At 24.2% G+C, this 25,088-nt stretch overlaps 1 protein-coding gene across 2 annotated transcripts in view; it reads left to right on the top strand.

The window, feature by feature from the left end:
• Window positions 1-25,088, top strand: part of LOC105359255 (protein eva-1) — a 238,799-nt gene that overhangs the window by 133,490 nt on the left and 80,221 nt on the right. The window lies entirely within an intron of this gene.

Genomic DNA, 25,088 nt, shown 5'->3' with positions numbered 1-25,088 from the left:
TCATAGTGATGAAAGAAATACTGTTGGATATTTTTCATAAAATTTTATTAGCAATTAAAACTGATAGTAATTTTGCAGTCATCAATAAGTATTTTATTGAATTTGAAGTAGAATTTCGTCTTCGTCACTATTTTTAAAACATTGTTTATTACCATTATATGGTCTAATTTTAGTTTATTTTATTATATAATACTTGTTAAAATTAAATTTAGTATTACATTACTAAATTAAATAAATAAAGTACTGTTTTATAATGATTATAATATACCCTTGAAAGATGTAAAAAATGTTTGCATTTGGGCAATATTAGAAATATTATTTCTTTTATTTCTTAATGCGAATGCTTTTGAAATATCTTTAATAATCATTAAAAATACATTGTGCTAACTTGTTAATAAACTTTCAAAGTTTAAAAAAAATTAATTCACTATTATAACATAATTTATACACTTGATGTTATTTTCGGCATTGAAACTTTATTAACTTTATAATTTATTATATTAATTTTATCTTTATCTTTTAAGTTTCACTGGAGATTATTATAAGTTAACAGAACTTTGATAAAAATAGATTAAAATATTGGAAACATGGTTTTACTCTTATAAATAATTAATAACTAATAATCCAAGTAGAATAAAAAGAGTAGTTTGTATGCTAATATTTATAAATTTGTATGGACAATTAATGTATTTATTATTGATCTTTGATTACTGTATTTTAAAAATATCATTTAATTAATAACTAAGTCGTCTTAGATGAAGTTTAATAAAATTGTAATTTGAGATTGTAATTAATTGACTAGAAAAAACTTCGACCTATTTAATTGTTAATCTGCTGAAAAGAAAGAAAATTCTTAAGACAATTACAATTATAATAAAACAGAACTGAACGAAGTAGCAAGTGGTAAAAAAGCTATTAATTACAGTATTTCACTTTAGTTTATGCGACTTGTGCAATTAGTATTCCGTCATGAAAACTTTTGTGTGTTCTGAACACCTGCCAAAATATCTTGTTGACTCAAGACGATTTTCGCGACGAAATAAATAATCCAAAATTATGAATATATATATGAAAATTCAATCGATTTCTCTATTTTCTAGCGCCTAGTTTTTCACGTCAATAGTTCTTTCACGTATTTTTCCATTTACTCACTTCTGTTTTCACACGCTATTGGTCATACCGCATATACATTTTCTTTTCTTTCTACCGCTATCTACACCTGCAGATTTGACATTGTTGACATTGCACATTGTTATATTATGATCACAGATACGATGTTGTAAATATTGAAGAACATATAGGGAATAATTTTACATTTAATTATTACTTTAATTTAATTTTTATCATATATTTTAAAGTAGATAATTTATATTTCAGGATACCACTGAATTCCATAAAAATAAGGATTTTAGAAAACTAGGTACATTAAAATTTACATAAAATATCTTCATAATTTAGTTTCTATTTTTAATAATATATTCATACCAATAGCAGATAACTTTTATAAAGTATCAATATTTGATTTAATTTAATTATTTTCATTATAATTACAGTTCACGAATAATTACTTCAAGAATATTTTACTTCTCTTTTCGTAAGATTTCAATTTCAGTATTTTATAATGCATTTATATCTTTACCACATCTTGGCAAATACCATTTTTCTTCTATATCGTAAACAAAATCTGACCTTACAACGAAAAAGTTAATTCTCTCATTCTATCAATCATTCATGTACTTACAATATTATTTGAAATACACGCACATGTTGATATGCACTCGCAGACATTTGTGCAAGATATTATCATCAACGCTATATTAGACATTCATCCAATTTCATGTCTTATATGACTGGACGTTCGTCATTTCCTTTTCTTGTTCTCCTGTAAATTTCTCGTATTGGTCTTTTGATTCTATACACTTAAATGCAGTAAAATTAGCACAAATAAGTGTTTCTTCGTACTATATACATTTCTGGCAGCAGGTTTGCAACATTGCTCGACAAAATGTCATTTCAATTAACTCAAGTATGTCAATGTCAATGAAAAGCGAATAACTAAATACGTGACTTGCATTATTTAATAAATGATTATTCGAATGAATCATTAAAAAATAAAACACATGACTTTATCTTGAAAAACATGTGAAAGAACTAATAACAAATACATTGATTTTTTATTCGTTTTTGTTAAGTTTTATTAAGTTGTTAGTCGTCATCGTTGTTCTAAAAAGAATTCTAATTTCAATTTATCAACAATATTAATTGAATATTGTTATCTTAATATGGCTCAATCCTTTATTTTATTTGTAGACATGTAATATTATAGCAAATAAACGATTATAGCAATGTTACATATGAAAATATAGCAATATTTTATAAAAGTTTAGAATTTTATTTAAGTAGAATGGAAGAGATTGTATTTTTTAAATATTAGAAAATCGTTTTAAATAAAAATTTAGTAAGCCTTAAAGATACATAAAAAAAATTATTTAATGAATAATTCCAATAAACTACCATTAATTATCAGAGCTTAAAGCTCTGAACGTACCGTTTTAGGGATAAAACTGAGACAAAAATTATACACATTTATAATTATATAGAAAACATCAAGTTAAATCAAATCTTCCTTTAAAAATAATTTTCTGATTAATGTAAAACGTATGTTTAAAATATTATTGTTATATAGTCCAAATTACAAAATTTTTTTTAAATGTAATAAAGCTAATGAATATAGAAGGTTAAAATTTGCACTAAACACGCGTATGTAATGTATCTTTCTACAACTTATTTATTATATACGATGCTTAATTTCAATTTGCAATAAAACAATAATAGTTATCACTGATCATTGTAAAATTATATACGAATATTATAAATTTATTAGAATTAAATTAAGACTAGCTTTCTCACATGATGACTATATTTTATAAAAATTTAACTTGACTTATAAGGTCTTTATATGAGAAAATTGAGTTTGAAGCTTAAATACGACTATCTTCTCATAACTCGAATAGAAATTGTTTGAAACTAATCAAATTTTTACGGAATTCGTATCCAGTCACTAGATGGAATTGATGATGTACGGTAACATTTTTTGTAAAGCTCAATGAAGAAAAAGAAATGGATTTTCAAATATTGTATTTACTCCTTAGGAATTTCCATGCAACTTTTAATAAATATTATCTCATTTTACAGTGTGTATTCACTAATTAAACTACAATAGTTAATAATTATATTAATTAAATAATTAAATTAAATTAATTAAAATAAATAATATTTATTCTATCGTAGCAAGTATATGGCTTCTAAGAGACACACTTACTCAATTTATTCTTTTTTAATTACATCATGTGCAGATTTCTCTACATTTTCTAATGTCCTGAAAATAAAATAGAAATTTTTGTTATAAATTAATTTTAAATATATTCTATTTACACCAATCAAGTGTATAGCATTATTTATATTTGAGTTAGAATTAAGAATATTTGACGTAAATATTAATAATTTTAACCATTAATAGACGTAAATTGTATTAATAGTTTAGAGAATCTTTGAAATTTGTTTGAAGCTCATTTGAACTTTCTACGCGTATGATTGTTAGTGTATGTTATGCTAGAAGGGACGAAAATAAAAATATCAAATACATTAGGCTTATAAATAAGATTAAATATGGACTTTAATAATGCTTTTATATTTTACTTATCACGTGTCGATCGTATTAGCTGCTCCGATTAATTTACAATCAAATAAACATAAATTGTAGAATAAAAAGCATTCTAAAACTCGATACTTTTATCGACGCAATGTAAATAATAAGAGTTTACTAAAAAGATCGATAATTTTAAGACATGACAATACTATTTATCGACGTTTACATAAACTAGGCTACAGGACTTTAAAGGACCTGGCATTATATGGAAAATATGTCAATATATCTAATGCACTATGTATGAATTAGCTTTGGAACAGAATGATTAAAGTAAGAGACTAGTGTGAAATGAAATTTAACGCGAAGTAGTTTTGAAGAAAAAATGTATGGGGTTGTTGATATAGAATTTATAAAAGTTATATTATTTATGCAATTAAAATTAATTTTAAATATTATTATATACAATTACTTTCATTTAATCATAGGACTGCAGAGATGATATTTCTTTCATTATTTTTTCAATTATTGAATTCAAAGAGAAAGATAAAACTTACTGGATTTCGTAGCTCATGATTATTAAACGATGGAAATTAGAATCAGACATTTAGCATTTGAAATTGAACTTTTATAACTTAAAATAAGAATATGTTAATCACTAGTCATAACATTTAATATTCTCTATGTAACTTTCAATATAAACGATATATTTTTGTATTGTCTATTACTCTCTAAAGTATTTTTACAAATTTTTATTTTACATTTGGAGTCTATTTATTACTAATGAGTACCAACATCTATAAAACTGTTTCTAATCAAAAAAAGCTTTTTTTATTTTTTTTTTTATTCTACATTAAAATGCATATTATTATTATTATTATATTATTATATATAACTTGGTTTATGAAACTTTACATTAAGAGTTTTTTACGTACAGTGACGAAGCGTAAAAATTCTGAATTATATGATTAAAAGATCAATTATTTTATTAAACCGTAAGAATACTACAATATACATTATAATTTATCACTTAAATATCATTAAAAATAATATTTATATTATACGCAACGTGTCTTGAACCATTTGATAGTTACAATTATGTATTACTAAACATTTCATCATACCTAATTTAATTAATAACAATTTTTTATTATTTATTTACACACGAAGATTATGATCTTTTTTTTTATTTCAAAGATTAATTAAGAATATTACGTGTTATTAAAGAATTTTGTATTAAAATAAAAGTATTTAAAGAAAATCCATATTTATTTGATACGTTAAAATGTCTAACAATGCTTTGGAAATTAAATATATTAACTTTGTACTAAATCTATTCTCATTAAGATTACTTGTTTTTGTAATTTTTTTTATTACTTCCTGTCATTACTTCCTGCATATTTTTGTATAATATTTGTCTTTGTGATTTTTCATACTTTGGACTTGAATAAAAATCAATAAGAATAACAAGTAAAAAAATGAATTGAAAAGTAATTTAAAATCTTTATTCATACAGCTACTATGTAGTTTTGAAAAATTAAATCAGTCTATTCTCAAGAAACGTCAATAGCTTATTTATTTTTAATAAACGTATGATGGAATGAAAAATACAAATAGAATCTCTCAATTATTCAGAAACTTTTGCATATACGTATTGTGTAAGGTTTTGCTAATACTCATACGTTACTTACGCATGTGTATTATGCATTAATTTTCTTCTGTCTGTGTAAACAATGGTCGGTATTTATCTAGCTTTATACTCACTGACTTTTCTTGGTGAGATTATGTTCCATCTATCAGACTGGTGTTACGAATATCACTTTCCATTTGCTCTCGTGTCCCTTTCTTTCTCTTTTTCTTCCTCCAGTGCTTATTTACCTTCAACCGCGATCAGCTTCCACTCCGTTTTTCCTTCCTCCCTTTCGTTCTCATTCTATCTGTCACTTATTCTGCATTGAGAGTAGGAAAAGTGCTGGAAGAGCTTTAACTTTCAAAAATAGTCACGTGTGAATGTTTCCTTCATACCATCGATCCTTGCTATGTATTAATCATTAACTATATTTGTGTGGGAAAATATCTATTTTTTACAATTTTATATTTTGAAAGTGAAAAAGTTATACCGGAATTTATACATTGTTGTTATCTATTAAAGTATAATTAATATTCATTTTTAATAAAAATGGTTGAAAATATTATATATTGAAGAAAAAAAACATAATGTTGGCGTTACAAAAAAAATAAAAAAATAAATATCTATATACATATATATATATATATATATATATATATATATATATACATAATTTTATATAATTGAGATATTTACTCAATAATTATGTATATAATATTTATGATCTTAAATTACGTACTTAATGAGAATAAATGACAATTAACGTATATTTCGCTGAAAAATGTCGAAAAGATTAATTGATGTAGCCACAAGTTTAATGAGATAGTTGAAAGATGAATTTCTTCTGTGCTTCAAACTGTGAAAAATGGAATTTAATTTTTATATAAAAAAAAGTAAAAATATGTAACATAAAAGATAAATGAATTAGTTGTTAATTTAAATAATTTATATAATTGCCTTTTATTTATAGAAATACGCGCTTAGCTAATTCATCGATTTATAGAATAAATTTCTACTGCACTAAATGCATTAACCTTATACGTTTAGTTTTAAATAGTTTGCGCTTATACATAAATATTCACTAATTAAAGTTTCACTTTTATACATAGATATCTATAGCGATAATAAAATAATTTAAAATAAATTATCGGCAAATAAATAAAAATATATCGAATTAACGTTCATTAGATAGCTTACATTTCATTGAAATAATAAATATTTTACTTCTTATTTTCTATATTAATTTATAAAATATTTCAAAGATGTGTTAAAAAATTTATTCGTATGTATAAATTCTAATTATTAATCTTTTAATCGCATAACGATTTATTCATATAATTACATAAAACATTTTATTTTACATAAATCGTATTAAATGTGGAAATCTAATTTTTTATTAGAACATCACTTGAAGTAGTGAGATATAGTAGTAACCATATGAGACTAAAAAAAGTCCCACAGTGTTCTCTTGGATACTTTGAAGAACCATGTCAACCGTTGTCGTGGCCCTAGAAAAAAGTCTAAATAAAAAATGCTTGTAGGTGTAAGTGCGCCCAAGGCCACTGACTTATTAGCACATGAAGAATCTGTTGAGCTGACTTTGTTGTTTCGTGACAAAGTGGCTGGCTAATAGCAAAGTCTATTGTTGCTAAATTTAATGTACTAAATTTGGTATAAATAAATATGAATATGTATTATGAGCTGAATTTACATATTCAGTCTATACTTTTGAAGATTTAATTAACGTGTTATATTTTATGAACAATTAGCATTATGTGTAATCGAAAATATTTTCATTATCATAAAGTAAAATTGAATTTGTGCAATAACATTCAGTATTATGCTTATATTTCTATATATTTACATCTATCCATCACATAAAATGATTAAAATATCAAATCTAAATCACTGCTATTATTACTTTATGACAGTATTATGATTTCAATATATCATATTTATATGTAGTTAATTATATCAATCAATAGATTATGGTAGTTAAAAAATTAGTTCTCGTCAAAGATATTTTTTGTTTAAAAAGCTTTCTTTCTTTACAATAATATTTTCTTTTTTTTGTGAAGTAATTATTTTATTATAAAATGAACATATCTTTAGACATATAATGTGTGAGCTTGTGTGTGTTTGTGTTTGTGTTTGTGTTTGTATGTGCATTTGTGTGTGTATATGTATTTGTTTATTTGCCTCTCTCTGTGTGTGTGCGTGTCTGTCTGTCTGCCTGTATGTGTGTGTGTGTGTGTGTGTGTGTGTGTGCGCGCGTGTGTGTAAGTACGTTTCAAATTATTCGTTTAATGCCAAGCAAATTCCTTCAATACTTTAAATATACGATTTAAAGAAAGAATAAATTACTGGAAAAATAATATTTATTTTTTAATTCAAAATATATTTTATTTAAGAAATGTAATAAATAATATGTAAGTAAGACATTACGATTTTTTATTGATACATTATATATCGGATCCATATAATAATTACCATATAATAAAATCAATAAAATACATTACTAGTTTATGTTTAACAAATTCTTTATTTTATAATAACTTATTTATTTTAGTAATAATTATTATATTCATACTTTAATCAAAGTATTGCGCAGACAAAACTTATTACTTATATCCTACTTATGGATTTTAGAACTTTAATCAATTACAATATTCCTTACAATGGCTCTCTGTCTCATAACTATTTCTACATTTCTTTTGTTTGATTCTGAAGAATTGAGAACTTATTTTGTATTGATAAAAATTCATTTTTTTTTAATTATTTCATTAATTTACTTGCGTAAAATTTTTATCATATTTTTTAATAATTTAAAAAATTTTAATATTTAGAAAGAAAATTTTCATAATAACGAATTTTCCTGATGGAGAATATTGATTAAATTTTACGTATGCTAGTTATACAAATAAAATTTCTTATTACAATATTCAATATCTCGTTGTTATTTCCAGTTACAATACAATCCACAATTAATCAAATAAAACCAATCATTTACTGTATATTTATATGCAATACAATCGACGCTAATTTTTGACGGTAAACTAGATTTCTGTTCGAAGTGGTGTGTAATTGAATCAGATCGCTTCTTCGTCACCGAAAACTCTGGATGATTTATTGAAATGTTGTCTTTATTTGTTTTTCATCTGTTGCTGGTTGATTATAATGGTTTGATTCCGAAATAGAAAAGCGTGATATTAAGTATTATGAATTATTATTAACTTTATGATAAATAATGATAAATAATGATGTGTAATGATGATAAATAATTTCATAATTAGCTTACAATCATTTCCATACTTCACTATAGATGTAAAATTGTGATTATTGATCGAATTTTACAATTTTAAATAATATAATTTCTGTATTGAATTATTAAATTTCTATTTAATATTAAAATTTATAAATTAAATGCCATATTTAGCAGATTAGAATTATAAATTACGATTATCAATAAGTAGAATTAATATTTCTTTTTTCCTTTTAAATTAAATAATTAACCTTACTATTCAAAATAAAAAAAAAAAGATGTTTCTATAACAATCAATACTATTGGTAGTAAAAGTTCGAAATTTGGAAATCAAATCTTAAATGATATTTCTTTTTAATCTTAAATATTTAAGATAAACATAAGAATATTCAAGAAATTATTCCTTATCTATATATTCTAATGAGCAAATAATATTAAATTTATCGCTTTTTTCCTTACGATTAATCATATTCTTTTTATATAATAACGGTATTTATTAATTTATTCTTCACTACTTATGTTCCCAAATGCATTAATAAAAATTTGAAGGTTTTGAAAATTTAATATATTTAATTTGTAATTTAAATTTATAAATTTGTAACATATTTCATTCAACGTCATTTGATTATAATATAAAATAATGTCATAACTTTGACTTATGCAATTTCGCTTACATTAATTTGATTTAAATCTCTCGTAATTTCTAAAATTACAATTCAAATGCATGACAAAATATTAAATTTATGAATCTAGCATAATTTTGTGTAAGCTATTTTCATACTTTTCAAGCGTTTTGTTAAAATTATAAAATTATATTTTCAGCTTAAAAATTTAGGATCAAATACAAAATCATTAAGTAAATTTTTACCCTTAAACCTATGCTTATGCTATGTATTTTATGGAAATAATATGTTATGAAAATAAAATTATTAATGAAAAATTATGTTATATACATTTATTCATAGGTTATTAGTTTATGGTTTTTTTTTACTATATACCTTAATATTATTGATATTAAATTATTTATGTTTCTCCAATTTATTTTTATTTTAATTTATTTTATTTAATTTATTGATTTTAATTCTCAAATTTAATTTTATTTGTGATAAAAGTACAAATTTGTCATAAATAAATCTTGGCTTTTTTCTACGATATTAAATAGCTTAAAGACTTTATACTTATATTTTCAATACTTTTACTTCAGTCTATACAACTATTTATATTAACAGATTCTTATGCATTGAATATCGTTTATAATAAAATATATGAATAAAAATATTAAATACACTCTTTACAGAGACACTCGCGCATTTGAGACTTTTTTATTACATAATTTAAAAACCTATCTTTCTTATCTGAAAATATACATCTTATCGAACTAATAAGAATAAAAGTATGAATTGTTTTTGCATTAGTCATTATAATGTAATCAGGAGCAGTAAAATTATTGATATCCAGATTAATTTTCAGTAGAGTTATTTTATTCATATTACACATTCAATTTTGTTTAATTTATCAAGCCTTTTCTATATTGAAATATCAGTAAATTATATTTATTTAAAGCTATAAAATTTTATATATTTCATAATACATAATTTATTATATTACTGTAATTGCTTATAAAGCTGAATCGTGTTCTAAATGGAAAATTATGCATTCAACAAAATAAAGTATTTTAATGTAATTAAATTTTCATTTAAAAACTATTGTGTATTGTACTATCGTTTCCTTAAAAATACCAAATTTTAATTGATCTTCTTTGATACAATTTATCTCTAAAATACTTGATAAAAGTGTTCCATGCAATTACAACATAATTCACTAAAAATAATTAAGCTATATTGAAACAACGAGATGTCCATAATAATATTCATTACAACAATTAGTCGAACATCTAACTTAATGATGAATTTAAAAAATAGGCTTTTTATATCATAAGATATAAGATATAATATTAAGTATCGATTTTTTTTTGCCAAGAGATATTGTTTTTTTGCAAACTGGTTACCAAAATCAACGACGAAGCAAACTTTGAGTGGGTATATTAAACGACTGCTTATCTTATAAATGAGAAGAAATTTCGCAGGATGATGGATCACAGTGCTTAAAATTTGACCTTTACAGGACACTGCACAAAAGAAATAAACGAATTCATTCCTTGGCTCAATGCTTTTGGGATAAGCTCTTGATACTTCACCAGTGAAGGAAAAATATAGAATATTTTTATTATGTTGGGACATTGAAAAATAATTTAGTTGCTACATCAGATAAACTTGAAAAATGTTTATATAATATATATGCGGAATATCCATTATTAAATTAAAAACTGTACAAATAATTTTTATATTTTCGGTTTTCAAATTAAATATAAACTTTTTATACCTGTAAGTTAATTAATGAAATTCTTTTAATGAATAAATTTAATTTACTTATTTAAAAATTATATTTTTCATTTAGAATCTATTATAATATTAAAATAATATTGTATGTATAATATAATAAGATATATTATTAATGCGAATTTGAATAGAATAAGAAAATAAAAGATCAGTAAAAATTCTGATAACTTTACATGTGGTAAGTGGGTATTGTAATAAGGTATTACAATAATGTCAATGTTCACAATAATTTTTATAAAATATTAAATCTATATTAATATCATATGAGCATTAAGTTTTAATTTAATTTATAAATCCTTTTGTTTAATAACAAAATTAATTATTCGTGTATTCAATTTTTTAATAAATATACCATTATTTAATTTATCTTATGAACATTATGACAATTTACATAAATTATATGAATTTTTCGATCTGTATAATATATTATAAATTCCTATTGATGTACAAAAATTATAGGATTTCCGAGTAACTTATAATGGAATTATTAATATTTTCTTAATTATCAATTTTTAACTAATGTATTTCTATTCTATAAAAAATACATAATAGTATTAGTCTTCGATCACTAGAAGAATACATTTCGATGCATAATAATTCATTTGCTTGGATTCTCCTACTGGAAGGAATAAAAAAAAGTCCCAGTATAATATGTTTTAAAATGGAAATGATGATAAAACAGACGATAGAGAATTAAGTAATGCAAAAGAAAAACGGGTCATTCATTTTTGTTACTCGTGTATTTACAGCAGATTTCTCGGCCCTTTTAAAAACGGATGAAAGCGTCTTTATGTTCTCCTGGGGGTACGATTAATTCTGATTTACCATCTCCTTTATGCATAGGACGGATGACCTAGCTAGTGTGCAAATAATTCGAAGCGTATTATTAGATATTGCCATCGAAGGAAGGATTAGTGATGGTCCTTTATTTATGAGCCCCGGAAGAGTAAATACATAATTAAAGATGATAACAAGTAATGTATGACGTCTGCACTAACTTTTTTTTATCATTATGCAGCTGCTCGAATTTTTCATGTTAATTATAAAAGTCTCATTTAATATTCCACCGATGTTTAAGTCAATGTTAATAATGGATATTTTATATTACTTTTTTGAATTATGAATATTTGTACAACAAATAAAAGCGAGGCAAAACAGTAGCGAAGCAAAAATAATTTTAAAAGATATAGCTATTGAAAATTTTAATTAAATATACATGAAAGTCCAGATAAAGTATTAATCTGTAACGAGATGATTTTATCACATATTTAACCAAAGATACAAATTAATGTTTTTAATAATAAATATACAAATCATGTATTATGAGAATACCATTTCATTATATCTTTCATATTAATAATATCTGATAATAATGACTGATGAATCTAGTATAAGTTTTATACAAACTCTTGTTATGATTGTTACCCCACACTAAGCAATCGCTTAATAATTAAGATAATCTACCTATCTCTACTAAACTTTCTTATATTAATATATATATATATATATATATATATATATATATATATATATGCTAATGCATAAATAGAGATATGTTGAAAACTGAGATTTTTGTCGGACAAAATAGATAAGCTCAGTTCATAACTTTAATGTATTATATAAAAACTTATTAGACACGGATATTTTTACTGCATGACCAAGTTAATTTTTATTTCTACGTTAAAAAATAATATATTTAATTAAATTATTTCAGCTTTGAGAAACAAATTTGTAAAACATATGAATTTGTAAAGTAATTTTAATTGAATGTATAATTGCATAGCAAATATTGCATTTTATTAATATTACTTTATTCTTGTAATATCATTTAGTTTTTTTTTATAATACTTTTATCTTATCCTTGTCACTAATTTAAGAGTACTATAAAATCTCCTAAATATTAACCAAAAATAATTCCTAAAAATTCCTAAAAATAAATAAAATTATTAAATTAACAAGACACATATGATGTAATTTAATCTACTTAATATTTTAAAGGAAATTTGAGATAGATTTCTTTTAGCTGCTTTCCAAGTTTTCTCATTTTACGGCACTGAGGCCTTTAATTCACCAAGCACTCAAGTGAATAGACGTCATATCCTCCTACATACTCAGCCATAACAGCCAAGAGTCGCTCTGTTCTTCAACAAAAAGTAACGAGCAGAGACGGAGTCAAAACAGAATGGGGGAAATAAGCAAAGTAAGAGAGTTAGAGGGGGGAAGGAAAGATGGAGAAAAATTTATAAGAGATTAATTAAGAAAACACATTAACTTCACTGTAGTTTAATTAGTTTTAACTAATAATACGACATTTTAGCATTCCAACGTTTTTAATATTGATTGCACTTTTTCGGATTGTTAGGTTTCAATTATAAAACTAATTTCATAGTTTACCGATGTATTTAGAAAATTCTAAAATAAAATATATTTGAGTAATTTACAATTGTTACTAATGGTTTATAAAGTTAAATTTACAGATTTTTTTTCATGAAATTTCGGATATTCAAGTGCCAATATAAATGCTTGATAAATTTTTAAATTAAATTAAAAAATATATATATATTATAAATATAAATATATAAATATAAATATATATATAAATATATATAAATATAAATATATATAAATATAAATATATTAATAAAATGTTAAATTAAGATTTAAATAACAATAAAATTAGTAACAATAAAATCTATGATATTACATGTCAAATGTGTTTTCATTAGAAATTCATGCGATTAAATGTCTGATACAAAGAGATAATTGAAGAGATATGGGGATGAGACTAAGAAACCAAAACGTAGTTTATTATGACTAAAACTGTATCTGAAAGTACAAATTATTACATCTAAGAGAATAATATTAATGTTTATCAGTATAGATCGATTGTATTCCCAATTAACGTTTTTGATTTTATTTCTAAAGTTAATAAAATATATGGATGAATATTGCTAGCAATCGCAACGTGATAAAAATGTAAAATATATTTTTTTTTATAGATCTATAGAAGCATTATCTCAATTTTATTGCAGTTGGGATAAAAATATATCTTTTATGTTATAATATTCTTCTATATATATTAAATAATTTTCATATTCTAATATTTTATATGTGTGTTCCGAATTATTCGTACTGAATTATTCATTATTAAAAATACGTGATAAATGCGTTAAATATTTCTGTAAAAACGTCTGTCATTGGCGCTATAAATGTATGCAGAAAAAAAATGAAAGCACACTCTTCTAATAACAATTGGCAATATCTTTCCAAATATATTCAAACTTTTATAATGTTAATATTCAACATTTTTTTCTCCTATTGTAGACTTAGTTTTGAAGATTAACTTTTTTTGTATCCTTATGTGTGATAACCTGCACATTCCAAAGCAAATAGATTTTGTACTCATTTTCCTTCTTTTATGATTTAGTACTTTGAGAATTGTTAACTTGATCATTTGTCATTTAGATTATATCTGTAATAACTATATGTGACCTTATTCAGTAATAATATTTCATTATTTCTTATTGATAGATAAAAATGATTTTTGCTATGTTATTTATGATACTTTGCATTCTTTTAATTTTGCATAACAATAATTAAATTGTATTCATAAATATTTATTAACAGACAGATATATTTTAATATACATAAAAAGGTTTATACGTATGCATATACATATACGTAATATTTTTGTCTTGTGCTAGTTAATAATCTGCTTATATTGAATAATAAATGAAACAATCTAATAATATTATATATATATATATATATATAATATTATCATTAAATTATTATGATTTAAACTATTTTTCTATTCATACACTTTTAAAAATAGTTTTTATACTTGCAGTATAATATTGTTCTCTTAAATTTATAGTGCATATATTAAATTATTTCTCTTAAGTGTCATCTTACCGAGTGTTATTGATTCATGTATGACGGGTACAAATTAATCACAATCGTTTTAAAAAATTGCTAATCGAAAATAATCTTCTGCTCCGAAAATTGTAGCTTCTAACATTTAAATTACTTCTATTTTAAAATGGTAAAGTAGTCTATAAAAGAAATTATTCTATACTTCCTGATTGTAGTTTCATGCATATTTCCATCTGTACAGGCTTAACTAAATTTTATTTACTTATAATTCATTTACTAATTTTATTGACTTACATACATTTATATTCTTTACAAAATTGTAAAATGTATATATATATATATTTATCATTAAGTATATCATTAGATATTCAAAGTCAATTGTTATGAAATCATTTCATTCGGGATTACATTAATTTAATTGTGTACTGAAAATATTTTTCTAAGATGATTATAAAATCTTAGTTCTACTGCACAAACGACAATGGATATAATGTAATTATTCATATTTGTTTGAATAATATATGTACATAATTTATATAATAATATTGCAGACTTATAGTAATTCAAAGATGCATATTAAATTTTTAATTAAAAAATTTTTAAATTTACAAATATATTTTTAATGAATATGCATTAATTATTTCAATTAAGTGGTTAGTTAAATTATAGATATGCCGTTATAAGTATGTTATTATAAAATATCATGTTTTCTAAAATAATAGAACTATGAATTAAATATTATAATAAATTAACAATATCAATGTAAAGTTTTTAAAACTTATGTTACTCTTTTGAATTTTTTTTTATAAAATTAAAACCAATCAAAATTTATTAAAATATCATGTCAAACTTTGTGGATTAAAAATTTTACTTTATTTATATTAACCGTATTAGAAATATACGTCTCTTATGAAATTTTCTATGTGATATTTCTGTATTGTAATGTTAATTCATTTTAATTAATGCATTTGTAACATTTTTTAATATAAAAAATATGTAATAATTTAAATTATATATAATTTAATAAAAAATCTACTTCAATCGAATAAGTAATCAATAATTAATAAAATTGTAAGTAGCATTATATTAGGATTAAATTTAAAAAATTTTTTTATTTTATTCTATTGTATAGACCTACATTTTTATTTGATAAATATAAAATCTAGTAGTAGTTGTTTTATTTATATCAATAGTCAATATTATTGTCAGAAAATAGTTTATTATAACTCGGATTTTCTCTATTCATAAAGATTTTTTTCTTCGGCGTGCTTCGCATCTTTAAGCAACTACGTTATAGTTAATTCTATGGAAACTCTTAAAATTCGTGCAGATAATGGAAAATTTATGAGAAAAATAGAAGGTTTGTTAGTCTTAAAACCTTGATACTTCGACATAAATACATGAATTCGCTTTCTCAATATTCGTTCGATTTGAAAAAATTATGTTTTCAAGTATTTCATTTTTTTTTTCATGACTAAATATTCATTCTAGATTTTTCTTCAAATTTTCTAATGTTATTTGCAAAATTTGTGAACTTCAACATCATTCGTTAATTTGCATAAATTTTAGGAATAGAAAAAGAGTATCATTACTTTCGATAATATACTGGTACTATGATATTAGATAAAAGGGCAAGTATATTTATTTTATGTGTACTTACTAGAAATATGAATTATTTGATTGTTAATAGAAATTTCTTGTTCATAAAAATTATTCTTAATTTGTTCAGTAAATAATTAATAATATAGAATATAACCATAAACGTCTCACCATTTTACAATTTTATTATGAAAAAGTTTTTTGCATTCAATCTCGCAACAAATGTGTCTCTAAAAGATTCATTCGAAACTTGTACATCCTTTTCCAAACAACATACACATACGTTATACATCCGTTCTGTAGTAAGCGTCCAGGTCCAGAAACCGAAGTTTTGTGTAAGTCGAAAGAGGATGAAAGGGCTCGTGTTTCAGTTTGCGCCAACGTTGTTGAAAAGTTGGCAACGCTACCAGATTTCATGGCACTAGTGAGACTATCGGCCCCTCTTCCCCTTTTCCTAATTCCACGCTCTCTCTTTCTCTCTCTCTCTCTCTCTCTCTCTTTCTCTCTCTCACTCTTGCCAACACACGCACATATCCAACATCCTTCACTCACATACAGATAATGTTATATCTCTCTCGCACGCTAGTATTACTTTGTCCTCGCTCGCTTTCTAGCATGAAACGGATATTGCACGTATGTGTTTTAGAGTTTGCTTGATAAGCAGGTCAATTCCACCGTGACGTAACTACTGCTTATATACTCATACCAAAGCTTAAGATATGCGTGTGTCGAATTTCTGATATTAGGTTAGAAAATGAACTGATCTTTTGTTTTCTTTTCAAAAAATCTAAAGGATAACTAGTTATAGTGGCAACAATTTATGATTTATTTATTAAAGTTCATTCTAGGCCGTTCATTAACGATTTGAATACCGTTAATAATTATATTACAAAATATGTTTGTATAATTAATACATTGTAACTATAATTTCACTATAACTAGGGGATTATACTGTTTCATATTTAATTATATTAAAATATAATTAGTTTCAACTTTAACGGTGTACACGGTACTCCATATCTTTTTGATGATGAAAAGGTATGACGGTTTAAGATTTTGATTTAAATAATATCAGATATATGATATTATTTATACATAATGTCGTAAATAAACTGTAAAAAACTTTTTAAAATGGTGGACCATAAAAACATGCATAAAAATCTCAGTTATTTAACTGTTTGCTCGGATTTAAATTTATAAAACATTTTTCCCCGTTTTATTATTTATTTTATTTTTCAGAAAAATACAAAATTATGACAAAAATTATATATAAATAACTGATATGAAACTGATATGTATATATATATATATATATATTAAAAACAATGTAATACAAATTAATAATAATTTTAAAATAATATAGAAATTTACATAAACGTATTATATGAAATCTTCACCGATACACGAAATTTTATTAAGGTTAGTGCAGAATTTTCTAAAATTTATATTTAACGCCATTAGTTCATTTCAACATAAATAACATACGTCTAATTTGAGTAAATATGTTATTACAGAAGACCATGCAATTAGCAAAAAAATTCTTCAAATTTGTGTATACGGTGTGCACGAATTTTAATGTCTCATTATTACTGCTAAGTGGTATTCATATACGATTAAGAAAAAATCTAAAACGCTGAATAGCCTCTTTATTATAAAAGTTATGTGCTTTGTCGTTACACCGCACTTCTTCGCCAACGCATTTATTGATCAGTCGTTAGTAGATAAATACGTCTTTTAAGAATCCCTTCCGTTAGATAGATCCATATAGCTGCAGCAACGATGGAAAGTTTGTAAGCAGTCGATAAAAGCCGTTAGGCCGTCGCGACGAAAAGTATGAATGTTCCGACAAGTCCTCCACATTTCGGCAAGCGCAGATTATAGTAATAGACAAAGCTAGAGAAAAAGAAAGGCAATTTTTCCCAGTCTCTTATGAACCTTTTATCATTTTCTGGCAAGTCGGGTCACTTCCTTTCTACGAGAGTTTCCGTAGTAAGTTTGTAATTTTCATAAATAGGCTCGAGTTTTTCAACGTGTACTTTAAAAGCATTTTTTTTAACATACTACAATCCGTTGCAATAATAATCACTCGATTTGTTTAATAATTGATAATAATTAATATTACTATCAGTTGATATATTAAATATTTAGTTATGGTAAAGATATAAAGGTTATAAGGCTCAGTTTAAAAGTATTGTGAACTATTAATAAATGATATTACATTATATTTAAGTACGGAATAATAAATAAACATTGGTAATAAAAAAAATTATTGTTTTTGTTTACTTGTATTCTCGATAACATTTCACGTAAATAAATAGTCATTATAGAATCTCCATCTTTCTTCTTATATCGTTCAGATTTTTTTAATCTTACTTAGAATCACACTTATCCAACAGTATTTGATATATATCCAGTCCTCTTTAAGGTTATTATCCGATATTTTGTGTGGCAAATTGCAAATTGCATTAAATTTAAAGTGAAGAAAATTTTTGAAATATATGTATCTTTGATACATGTGATGCAAAGTACAAATCATAAATATAAATACCGGACTTAAGCTCATTAAGATTTTTTATTAAATAAAAATTTATATTTTTACATCAATAATCAATAATGACATCATTCATAAATAATGTTTTTAAATAATTTACTGTGTAGAATATTGATCAATATAATATTGTATTGCAAATTTATATAGATCTTAACAATACTTTCTTAATGTATAGTGTTAGACAATCAGTGTTTTAGTAAACTTGTAAGCTTATAAACTTTGTGGCTTAAGATAACAATTAAATAAATATTCATACAAATACATTTATATAGACATTAAAGTCTTACATGCACAAAAAGTAAATCGCTAATGCAATTATAAAAGCCGACACTGTACGGATACTTTTTCTGAAACATGGAACATGAAGCAAAACTTTATACGAAACAACATTAAACCGAGGAGAAAAATGTTTACATGTGTTATGTGTTTATACATGTATATACCCATAAATAATAATATCTTATTGCATAAGTAAATATAATTTATGTAAGAATTTTGTTAAAAGCATATTTGAAATGAAATATATTCATAAAAAATAGAGGAAAAAGAAAGAGAGACATTTATGTAATTTTCTATGAAGTAATCAAAGTAAATATGCGAAGTCAGCATTAAAACTTACATAATTAAGTTTCCTATAAGAAATAGTCAAAATTGGCGATTATACATTTTATCAGATAATTTTGCATTAAAAATTGCAATCTATTTATTCCTCGTATAAAAATTAAGAAATTGAATATAAAAATCTTATTATCTGTTTTAAGCTTAATAAAAGTAGTATTTTTAATTTTTGGAGCTAATTTAATTGTCGAATTAAGAAGAATTTATGGAATATTTTAATATATTTATTATTTTTCAATAAATATGATTGAAAGAGGTCATTAATATAAGCCGACACATCCATTAATTACCTACTAACTCGCATTATTATTAAATATTTATTTGTAATTTTATAATATGTGAAACGTTTATGTAAATGAATTGACATAAAATATACATATAAAAGTAATTTAATGTTATCTAATTACAAAAGTACTAAATCAATGAGTAAATCGATAATCCTTGCTAAATAAATCTGATTTTCTTGTATGTAATTTTCATTATTAAAATAATGTGAAGAAGCACTTGAGTAATAAAAAATTGAGTTAGCACTATCCACGTAAATTTCTATAAATGTGTCACACACATATAGCCAATGATTACTTTGTAATCAATAATTCCTTGGCAACTAATGGTGTTCTAAAATTCTCAAAAAATATTAAAATTTGATTATTTATGAAACCCCTTTGGCAATTTAATTACATGTCGAGGTTAATTGAATTTTAAAAAAGAAAATATGAAGAACATTGGGGAAACTTACAGTATAAGATACATGAAATATTAAAATATTTTATTAAATGATTTGTTAATGATTATTCGCTTTTAAGTGTTTATATTATCTGCACGTTTTAAGAATACGAATTATAGGATATCAACGAATCACTTTATTTTATCACGAAGAACAACGCGTTCTCTTAAAGTAATAGAAATGTCCTTTCTACGAGTATAATCAAGCCATGAAGTTGCTATCACGATTGTAAAATCTAATGGATATAAACCGTCGTTATCGTAAGTTATCACTTTCATAAAATCCAAACATAAAAACAGTCGGCTTCTCATCTTCACATATGACGATTGTACTATCCTTTTCTTCTCTTTTACTCGCTCATTAGACACGACTACACAAGCATGTGATAGACATTAACCTTCTTATAAATCGCTATCGCACATCCCTCTGAATATGTATGTTTATGTATGTGAAGCAAAGAAGTGTATGTATCTTCATTGACGTGTCGGTTTTAAGCTCCAGCGATAATGACAAGATATATGCTCGACTTGGAAAATGAGTACATCAAGATTGTAAGAGCCTGGAAGTAGCGAATATTATGCTTGCAGCTAAACGTATATTGAAAATAATAATTAATGAAAATAAACAATATACGACGAAGACAATTGTTTGATTTTGACAAGTCGATATTATTTTGTTGACGGATTAAGATGCTTTGCAATGAAAAATACAATATGGGGTGTAAGGATCTAAATTATTTGACGGAAACTTTTATCCTAGTTACTATTTTTTTCTTCTCATAATATTTTAGGTTGTAATTCTTTTTAAACGAATACTTTAAAAAATTTCGATAATTTCAATCCTGTCCAAGTAAATATTATCATCGTGTTAAGGAAGCATAAGAACTTGAAATTGAAGCATTAACATCGCTCATCTGTCAATACTTTTACTTCTCCATCAATAATAATAAAATATATTATAAAAACTAAATTAATTTATTAATTTTTTACATTCATAAGCAATTATTAATTCCTTATGCTAATGTCGAATTTGAATCTTCAGCTAATCGCGGCCGATAATTTACGATAAAAATTCAAGAATAAATAATCGAGAAAGAAGACAAAAAAAACTAGATTAATTTAATATAATTAAAGACAATTAAGTATAAAAACGTTTCCAGCTTTTCGGAAGATTGATGTAATTAAAATCATACTATCGTAAATACCTCAAAGCATTCCATGCCAAATTGAACCCTGTAAGGTTTCACTCCACTTTCTATTTCATCGGCAGATGGAATCTAATCAGGAAGCTGAAAAAATGTTGCTTAAATCGCTTGAAGATCCTACCAGATGTCTCCCACAATATAAAGTCAAAAGGAAATAAAGGATCTCCGATATGAAGGGAGAAAATTGTTTCCGATAATCACTCACCCATTTATTATATCGATTGTCGTAATCTTGATACCCGTGAGCTATCTTTTGAACAACCAACAATGAAGCCAATAGCGAGTACTTTTTTGTACTTTTACCTTAATATTTCCAGCTTTGATATATTTCTTTATTTTGAAGATTTGGTCGGCGTGGCTATAGTTTACGTAACTGGCTACAACGTATATTTGTTCCTTTTTCTTCCTTTTTTTTGTACTTCGGACGTCTCTGCAACTGAAACAACACTTTGTAAAATACTTTAATCGTATCGATTAATTTTATTACCGTAATTATTCCTATTCATACGTTAATGGTATGGATTTTTAAAAAGATATTGAATAATCAATAAAATAATATTCAATCCACCAGTGATTTGTAAAATTAAAAATATCTAATTTTTACAAGCAGTTAAATTTAATTATTAATTTGTGAAACATCAATATAAATCTTTGTATAGTATCAATCTAATAATATTTTATAATAATTGTAAAATTATTATGCTCGTGTAATTTCATGATTAGGTTAATGAAACATAAAGCATGAATACAGTTTATTTCTTAAATATTATATATTTTTCGTTCATGAATATTTACTCGAATCTTAATGTCCATAAATTAATTGTTTTGCTTCTCATTATTTAATAATTAAAATGATATATTTTTAAAATTTACGCTAGGTATATATGATATTTTTATAATAGCTAAGTTGAACAAATTTCAAAATTTTAATTTAAAAAATTGGATGTCATAATAGATTATAGAAACATTCGAGTGATTTGAAAATTTATGTTAATATTATTTTACTTGTACGATTTTTGATGTTTACGTATACAACGATTTTATTACAAATTTAAATTTTAGCAGATGACTGATGTAATTTAATTTTGAAGTTTTGTTATTAATAATATATATATATATATATATGTGTGTGTGTGTGTGTGTGTGTGTGTGTGTGTGTGTGTGTGTGTGTGTGTGTGTGTATTGAAGAGTTATCAATAACACGAATATTCTGTTTAACATATGAAAAGAATTAAAATTTTCGACTTTTAGTAAGAACCAATTGTGAAATTCTATACATTTTACTATGGGTTGGCTAACTATCACATAATTAATGACGATAAGAAAAAATGTTTTGAATCTCTGTTTAATTATCAGAATGAATTTTGTCCAAAGTAAAAATAAAAAATATGATGAAAAAGATGATATAAAAAAAATATACAAATGCATGATAATACAAAGTTCTTCTATTTCTGTTTTGAGATCCGAGCATTGAAATTTATTGGCTTAGCCAAAAATTTGAAAGTTCTAGCTTATCAAATATTATGTTGAGATTGTCATTAAAGATATCCATGTCAAATATTTCAGTTGTAAAGTGAAATATACTTAGATTGTTTTTAATCCATATAATTAATAAATATAAGAGTATTTTCATCCGTAACAGCGTTTTTCATGTTAATTTTTTTTATTGCCAACGTAACGATGATAACATAAAAAATTAACTGTACAAAATTGGACTAGAAATGCTATTACCTGAATCTGTCTCTCTCTCTCTCTCTCTCTCTCTCTCTCTCTCTGCCTATTTGATTGTCTTTCTCATTTCTCTTTTTATTGTGGTTCATCGTAAATAACGCACTCAGTTGGCGGTGCTCAGTGCGGGTTGTATGCGCGGTAACGAATTACCATAATACCCTCGTAAATTATGGTACCGCATCGCTCGCCATTCCCCACATGATATCGTGAAAAAATCGGAGAAAATCCTCTAAAGTGTCATTTTCCAGAGGGATCGAAATTTGGTCGTAGTACTACATGGATGCTTCTTCGTTGTTATCAGTATTTTTTTTTTCTTTTTTCCTTTTTTTTTTACTTTTTAATGGTCCGTCGTATATGTCATTTTCGAAGTATTTAATTATTTATTGTCCATAAAGCTGGAAGTTGAAAATTTTTAATAGTTTCATTTAATTCCTTATATACTCGCGCTCACGCGTACGCACCAACAAAACAAAGAGAGGGAATCACGATCTAATGAATTTAACGCCGATCTTAATTTATGTATTTACATGTATATAAACCGATGTGCATATTGCGTAGACACAGCATAGACAGAAATACTAAATATAAAACGAACATTGGTAATTCACTTCGCGTGATACTCATTATAACTATTAAATTTGGTAATTGTTAAATGAATTTTAAAAACGTCATAATTATTGTATTATGAAAGTGAATAAAAAAAGGATGAATGTGGGTCTTTTGAATGATAGAATGAAATTATAATATTAATAAAATTTACATTGTAACATTTTAATAATTGGAAAATTACGAATTTTGCTTTTAGACTTTATTAATTCATAAGAATCCATAGTTACGATTAAAAGTAATAAGTAATTTATTGGATCTTGATATTATAATTTTTGTTGCTGTTATTGCTCATCTTCTTCCACTGCTCCTTCTTCTTATTACCATCATTTTTATCATTATTATTTTTATTATCATTATCATCATCATAGGAATAATATTAAACATTGAAAAGTAAGTTACAAGAATTTTAATCTTTATTTTTCATTACATAGAATCCAATTTAATATTTTAATTCATACGCATATAATTAAAGATCCCGATATCCTATAATTTTCATTATTTTTTTACATTTTAATTTTACATTTTATAACGAAAGTACCTAATATTATTTATTTAATACCATTTATTAAATTCCATATATATATATATATATATATATATATATATATATATGCAATATTGCTTAAATTACCGAAATAACATTGTTTTATTTCATATACGTTATCGCAGTGATTTTTATCTTCGTCTTATTTCAAAACTTGTATTTGTAATATTGATCGTTCATTATAAACCATACAAATTACCCGCGCAAATTGAAGTGCAATCTTTCGTCATGATATTTTAAATTTATATAAACAATTCTTTATGTAAATCATCAATGTTTGTAGTAAATAGTTTGGTGAAATAAAAAAAAAAAAGAAAAGTGAAAAACATTAATACTAAGATTTTATCTTTATTTTACCATTATCTTCATTTATAAATAATTCATTAACAAATAATGTTTGAACTCCTGAAGTGAATGAAAATATATTAGTCTCAAATAATCCAAGAGCTCGCAAAAAGTGAAATGCACTTTTCTTTATCACATTATTTATATATTACATGCATCATAATACCGCATAAAATAAATATTGCATAAAAGAGGAGGGCTTGCCTATTGGACAATTTACCAAAAGACATTATACTAACGAACTTCTATTTTTCTCTTATTTTTCATGTCTCCTCTGCTGCTCTTGATTACGTCTGTGAAACGAACCCGACATATCCAAAATCATCAACGACTGATCTCGTATGCTG

The sequence above is a fragment of the Ceratosolen solmsi genome, unplaced genomic scaffold (genome assembly GCF_000503995.2).
Source record: "Ceratosolen solmsi marchali unplaced genomic scaffold, CerSol_1.0 scaffold11, whole genome shotgun sequence".
Classification (NCBI taxonomy): domain Eukaryota; kingdom Metazoa; phylum Arthropoda; class Insecta; order Hymenoptera; family Agaonidae; genus Ceratosolen; species Ceratosolen solmsi.
Note: the sequence above shows the minus strand (reverse complement) of the source record. Positions and strands in the feature narration are given on the sequence as shown.